Genomic DNA, 6,668 nt, shown 5'->3' with positions numbered 1-6,668 from the left:
CAGAACGACTTTCCGAAGGCACTGTACAGTACGTCAACGCTTCCATTATGTGTGTCTCTCTCTCGGCACATCCCGTCTCATCACTCAGGTCATCATGGCCATCACAGCGGTGGAGGTAGAGCACATAGCGGCCGCCTGAACACAGGTACTCCCCCCACCACACAGTCTGACACCACACGCACGTGAACAGACACAAATGCAAGTGAAAAGTTGAACTTGAAAGAGAATAGCATGTCAGTAACTTTACACCAGCACACCTTGCTCATTGGAAATTAACAGATGGAAACCCTACAGCAAGAAGTGGACTAATATACAAATCAAGTCCACTTTAAACATACTTCTACAGTACACACTAGAGACAGACAACATACATTTCCAATCACACCCACCTTGTCGGTCAAACCGTCAGTGAAGCCACAGTCCAGGCGGCTGACAGACGGCGCCCCGGCTGGCAGGCAGACGGCGCCCCGGCTGGCTGGCACACTGGAACTCCCTACACTGGAACTTGGGCTAAGGGGCATGGGGGTGGCAGGCTGACAGATCAGTCAGCACAGTCTGGAACAGGAGAATCGTCCACGGGCATAGCTCGTCAGAGCCGTCACCCTTGTTGTCACACCTACTGGCACGGGGAGCAGTGCCCCCCTACTGGAACTCTGACTCCTGACAGGGAGAGGAAGGGGGCAGGGGGAGGCCTCACATTGCCAAATGCCCTCAGTGCATGAGCTGGAAGAGGGTAGCTACACACAGAGTATATAAAACTAATAAAAGCACTTAAGTCAAAACACTCTAAAGTACAACTTAAGTAGGTTTTTTGGGATTTATTGTACTTTACTACATTCCTAAAGAACATTTTCCCTGACACCCAAAAGAACTCTTCACATTTCGAATACTTAGCAGGACAAGAAAATGGTCCAATTCACACACTTATCAAGAGAACATCCCTGGTCATCCTTGCTGTCTCTGATCTGGAGGACTCACTAAACACAAATTACATTGTAAATTATGTCTGAGTGTAAATTAAAATAAGAAAATGGTGCCTTCTGGTTTGCTTAATATAAGGAATGTGAAATTATTGTTATTAACACTTTTACTTTTGATATTTAAGTACATTCTAAACCAAATACTTTTGGACTTTTACTCAAGTAGTACTTTTCCGTGTGACTTTCACTACTACTCGAGTCTTTCTATTTTAGAGTCTCTTTACTTTTACTCAAGTATGACGATTGAGTACTTATCCACCACTGCTTAAAAAGGTATGCACTGCAGCGCCTACGGGTGCACTGCAGCGCCTACGGGTGCACTGCAGCGCCTACGGGTACACTGCAGTGCCTACGGGTACACAGTGACAAATCCTAACCAGAACCATCAAAGTTAGTATTCCTGCTATTCATTCACCTAGCCATAGAACCTAGTACAAAACCTATTCACACAATTAATAAAATGAGAGGGCACCACACAGCCTTCACCTGTAGGGGGGGGGAAAGAGTCCTCCCACTCACAGGGACAGAGAGAGGGCACCACACAGCCTTCACCTGTAGGGGGGGAACAGAGTCCTCCAGCTCACAGGGACAGAGAGAGGGCACCACTCAGCCTTCACCTGTAGGGGGGAACAGAGTCCTCCCGCTCACAGGGACAGAGAGAGGGTACCACACAGCCTTCACCTGTAGGGGGAACACAGAGTCAGGGCAAGGATATGACGAACAAAGAAGAACTTCTGGGTGGTGCCAGATATTCCTCCATCCCAGCACCAACACATTCGATTCAAATTAATCAATGTCCTAACCAAGTTTATAGTTTACGAACTCATTTTTTCATTAAATAGTTTCAGTTTTAGATAACTATAATAACCTTGGCCCTAATGGAAGTCCATGATCTGTTGAACCAGGTGTCTTACTGCTGAGGTGGAACAAAATCCTGCATAAACCAGTCGCTCTCCAGGCCCAGTGTGAATGATGGCAGCTCTCCAGGCCCAGTGTGAATGATGGCACCTCTCCAGGCCCAGTGTGAATGATGGCAGCTCTCCAGGCCCAGTGTGAATGATGGCAGCTCTCCAGGCCCAGTGTGAATGATGGCAGCTCTCCAGGCCCAGTGTGAATGATGGCAGCTCTCCAGGCCCAGTGTGAATGATGGCAGCTCTCCAGGCCCAGTGTGAATGATGGCAGCTCTCCAGGCCCAGTGTGAATGATGGCAGCTCTCCAGGCCCAGTGTGAATGATGGCAGCTCTCCAGGCCCAGTGTGAATGATGGCAGCTCTCCAGGCCCAGTGTGAATGATGGCAGCTCTCCAGGCCCAGTGTGAATGATGGCAGCTCTCCAGGCCCAGCGTGAATGATGGCAGCTCTCCATGCCTGTTGTGAATGAATGCAGAGGGCAGGGAATAGCTCTGAATTGAGACACTGCCATTGTTAGCTTACCTGCCGTCATTCACAACAGGCCTGGAGAACGGTCATCATTCTACCTGCAGGGCAGAAGCAGCTCTCCACACAGGAGTGGGTGGCACATTAGGTGTCAGAGCTCTGGGCTGCACTGGGACAGATGGGAGAACACAGACCTCATACACCACACCATTCTCACACTGCTGGGCTGCACAGATAGGGAGGGTGGAGAGAGGAATGGAGAAAGTATATTTTGTCATGCAGGATGTTTGTAAAACTGAACAGTCTATCCAATTGAAATGAATGTTGCTCAATCAGTGTCAATGTCCAATCCGTTGCTGCAGGAATATATTCCTGCTGTAGTAAACTGGCTTAAAGTAAGATCCGTGCCGAATTTGATGTGGATCCTGACTGAACAGGAACCAGCAAGTCTCCGTTTTAGGCTGTTTCATCCCAGAACCTATTTGGCCAGATTCGGTACCTCTTGTGGCATGAAAAATAGTCACTTTTTGCAAAGTAAAAATTCTAATAAACAAAGTTAATTTGAGTTGCCTCTTCATTAATTATTCTGTCTGTTCAGAAATAAATTAATTCAGAATAGCCTATTGCCCCAACGGAAAGCTTTCAATTTTACCACAGAGGATAAATAGCTTATTTTTAACAAATCGCTTAGCTGTGGAGTGTAGTTCAATAACAAGACATTGCCTACAGTCGGGAATTTGCGGCAAATCTGTCAGTGAACAAACTGCATGCAGACAAAACTAGCCTTTCGCAATATTTCAAATAGACTACAATCGCAGGAAAACACAGGTTGGAAAGCAAATGGCTCCTGCTGAAAACAGTTGACTAACTTGTCAGCAAGTAGGCTACCTGTAACGATGTGATCTGAACGTCGGGGAGCAAGTTCAGGGAGGAAGTGTTAATAAAGAAACACAACATAATACAAAATAAGAAACACGTCAAAGGGAGTGACAAATAGGGCAAGTAATCAAGGAGATGATGGAGTCCAGGTGAGTCTGATGACGCGCAGCTGCGCGTAACGATGGTGACAGGTGTGCGCCATAACGAGCAGCCTGGTGATCTGGAGACGGGAGCGGGAGCACACGTGACAGTACCCCCTTCCCCAACGCGTGGCTCCAGCCGCAGGACGCCGATCAAAAGGAAGAATGCTTTATTATAAAGGGTCTTTATTTTTGTCATGTGTTCCGGTACCAATTTCAGAATTAACAGAAAAATAACGGAGTAGGCGAACTGAGCGTTTCAGCTGTTCTTCATCTTGAAAGAGCAGTTCTCCTTGAGCTACTAGCAAACCGTTTTATTTTAGGTTCCTCAGGTGAACAGAGACCAGGTCTAATCCCAGCGTCATCCTCAGGGGGGACTCCTCTCCTCCTCTGACAGAATGACAAATCAACAAACACACACAGACAGATAACAGGGCTAAATGGGCAGCAATAATAAACAATTGCATTTTAATTCAACCCAAAGCGCACTCACCAAGTTACTCTGTGGGACAACGCTCACCACACATTGGCTTTCACAGCTCAAGGGAAGGTACTGTGCCTTGCTGCATTCTCCCCCGACCGTTACACACATTTCTAATGTATACCTAAGGGTTATGATGTACACAGCTCAGGTCCCGTCTGTGGACCATGTTAGGATGAACATACAGCTAGCTGCCCTGTAAATGGAAGTGCTTTCTTTCAACGATAGTGCACCCCTCCCCACATAATACAGGTGGCAGAGCTCCAGAAGCTACATTTTTTAACCCACAAGAAAAAATAACTGTGTCTAAACCTCCTATTCCGAAAGAGTGATATTTGAAAACTTATATTAGACATTCAAAGCCATTAGAATATTTTGTCATCAATCGGACAATTTTCCTCAATCAAATGGTCCTCAGTCAGAGTGTAGTACTGTGAGTGGCAGAGAAGGCGACGCTGTGGAGAGAGGTCTAGCCCTAAAGCACTGACCAGGCAGCAGGCTGTAGGTACGGGTCTGGTCAGACACATTCCTTCAGCTCAGGTCCCACAGGCTGCCACAGCACAGCTCCATAGGCATCAGAGAGGAGTTGTGCAACCCAGGGAAGTCCTGGCAGCCCCATGTGGAGTAGCAGTGGCTCCGCACACCAACACCTTGACCACAGAGGGGTGGCAGAGGGGGAGAGAGAGATTTCAATCTCTTCTCAATATGCAGTCCATTTTTACTGCCACCTGCTGTCAAAATGCGTCAGGAAGTAAGGCGGCTGAGCCGGTTACCGAAAGGGCTCTACTTCAAATCCAGGAGCCGACTAGGTGTAAAATCTGTCAACGTGCACCAGCGCATGGTACAGGACCCTAATTGCTACTATACAGTGCAGTCCGGAAGTATTCAGAACACTTGACTTTTTCCACATTTGTTACAGCCTTATCCTAAAATGTTTTTTTTTTCCCTTCATCAATATACACACAATACCCCGTAACAACAAAACAAAAACAGGTTCAGAAAATTTTGCTGATTTAAAAAAATAAAAATAAAAAAAATCACATTTACATAAGTATTCAGACCCTTTACTCATCCCAAGATGGCAAAGCAGTCAGACGTCTTTTGTCCTCGTCTTGTCTTGTCGTGTGAAAATATATTATATATATATATATGTATTATTATATTTGTATATATTTACAACTTTCTTCGCATATCTTTTATATGTTTTATTTTCCAAAAACTCAACTTCAAAACACTCCTGCAACCCGCCTCAGCAAATGTAAAAAAAAAAAGTATTATTGACATCAATACTGAAATCCACAATAGCCAGAAGTTAACCAGAAGCTATCCAGTTCACTGGTTAACGTTAGTATTCAGCTAACCACTGTTTGTGGTCATCAGCTATCCTTTAGCTCGAAAATCTATCGCCAGTTTTGTACAACGCGACTTAGACCAGAACATACCGGACCTATTTTTCTCTCCATATCCCCGGAATTCAACCGCAAGCTCTGGACATTTACACCTGGATCTCGCAGCTAGCTAGCTGCTATCCGTGTGACTATTGGCTTACGTCGGTCCTGGAGCAAACATCAATTATTCTGGAGCTAGCCAGCTGAAGAGTTCCATCAGCCACTCATGGGCTACAATCACCTATCCGGAGTTATCTGCCCGAGGGAGTTATCCAACTGGCCCCTCCGTCGCGACGTTACCTGAACGCGCATCTGCGGCCTGCTGATCGTTAGCTGTCTTATCGACTGCTATCTGAATAGGTCTATCGGACAATTTTTCTTGGGTCACTATAACTATATCTATTTTGCCAATTGGATTGATCTCCTCTACCACACGGAACCCCACTAATCTACCGACGGAAATGCATGAGGTGGCTAAAAACAGACCTCCATCCTATGCTAGCTTGCTACCGATGGCCCAGCTAGCTGTCTGAATCGCCGTGACCCCAACCAACCTCACTACTCACTGGACACTTATGATCACTCGACTAAGCATGCCTCTCCTTAATATCAATATGCCTTGTCCATTGCTGTTCTGGTTAGTGTTTATTGGCTTATTTCACTGTAGAGCCTCTAGCCCTGCTCAATATACCGTATCCAACCTTTCAGTTCCACCTCCCACACATGCGATGACATCACCTGGTTTCAATGATGTTTCTAGAGACAATATCTCTCTCATCATCACTCAATACCTATGTTTACCTCCAATGTATTCACATCCTACCATTCCTTTGTCTGTACATTATACCTTGAAGCTATTTTATCGCCCGCAGACGTTCTAGACGACCACTTCTCATAGCTTTTAGCCGTACCTTTATCCTACTCCTCCTCTGTTCCCCTGGTGATGTAGAGGTGAATCCAGGCCCTGCAGTGCCTAGCTCCACTCCTATGCCCCAGGCGCCCTCTTTTGATGACTTCTGTAACTGTAATAGCCTTGGTTTCATGCATGTTAACATCAGAAGCCTCCTCCCTACGTTTGTTTTATTCACTGCTTTAGCACACTCTGCCATCTCGGATGTGTCTGAATCCTGGCTTAGGGAGACCACCAAAAATTCTGAAATTTTCATCCCTAACTACAACATTTTCAGACCAGATAGAACGGCCAAAGGGGGCGGTGTAGCAATCTACTGCAAAGATAGCCTGCAGAGTTCTGTCCTACTATCCAGGTCTATACCCAAACAATTTGAACTTCTACTTTTAAAAATCCACCTCTCTAAAAACAAGTCTCTCTCTGTTGCCGCCTGCTATAGACCACCCTCTGCCCCCAGCTGTGCTCTGGAAACCATATGTGGACTGATTGCCCCCCATCTATCTTCAGAGCTCGTG

The 6,668-nt window shown here is 46.1% G+C and overlaps 1 long non-coding RNA gene across 1 annotated transcript; it reads right to left on the bottom strand.

The window, feature by feature from the left end:
- Window positions 1-528: 528 nt before the first annotated feature.
- LOC110536601 (uncharacterized) lies at window positions 529-3,305 on the bottom strand. The gene is made up of 3 exons (XR_005034786.2): window positions 3,244-3,305; window positions 1,849-2,581; window positions 529-1,532 (listed from the first exon to the last, which is right to left on the bottom strand). It is a non-coding gene; the product is annotated as an uncharacterized LOC110536601 (long non-coding RNA).
- Window positions 3,306-6,668: the final 3,363 nt, after the last annotated feature.

The sequence above is a fragment of the Oncorhynchus mykiss genome, chromosome 11, assembly GCF_057628025.1.
Source record: "Oncorhynchus mykiss isolate SJ-2025 chromosome 11, ASM5762802v1, whole genome shotgun sequence".
NCBI classification, from domain to species: domain Eukaryota; kingdom Metazoa; phylum Chordata; class Actinopteri; order Salmoniformes; family Salmonidae; genus Oncorhynchus; species Oncorhynchus mykiss.
Note: the sequence above shows the minus strand (reverse complement) of the source record. Positions and strands in the feature narration are given on the sequence as shown.